The sequence below is a fragment of the Mesitornis unicolor genome, unplaced genomic scaffold, assembly GCF_000695765.1.
Source record: "Mesitornis unicolor isolate BGI_N332 unplaced genomic scaffold, ASM69576v1 scaffold22058, whole genome shotgun sequence".
In the NCBI taxonomy this organism is placed as follows: Eukaryota; Metazoa; Chordata; class Aves; order Mesitornithiformes; family Mesitornithidae; genus Mesitornis; species Mesitornis unicolor.
Window position 1 is genome coordinate 6,107 of NW_010204128.1, and position 584 is coordinate 6,690.

Genomic DNA, 584 nt, shown 5'->3' on the forward strand with positions numbered 1-584 from the left:
GTAGAGAAATATCTTCTCATGTGGGGTAACCCAACGCTCCCCTCCTGGAGAGGGGCTGGAGCATGGCCAGAAAAGGGCAACAGAGCTGGGGAGGGGTCTGGAGCACGTGAATGATGGGGAGCGGCTGAGGAACCTGGGGGGGTTGAGGCAGAAGGGAAAGCAGCAGCCACCTCAATCCGTCCCCTAAGTTAACAATCATTGACAAAGTCACACCTCTCCTACAACCATACGTTTCTTTCTTCTCTTTCCAGTTATATTTCATCAGAGCCATCCCTCCTACCAGCTGCAGAGCCACCATCTCCTCCAGCACTGAGCGGCCTTGCTCCTTTGCTCCATCCAGCCAACCCACATCTGGAGCAGCCACCAGGGAGGGGAAAACAGGAATTGGTGAAAGGGACAGAGGAACTGGAAGAAAAAGCCAAATTGCAGGGCCAAGCACTGGTGGCAGGCTCCAGATCCATATTCACTGGCTGAACTTGCACTGTTTGGTTAGAGCTCTGCTGCTCTCAGGGGGTTTGTTCCAGCTTCTTCTGAAATAAAACCCTCCTGTACAAGCCAGGGTACTGTCAGTGCAGTTCCACTGC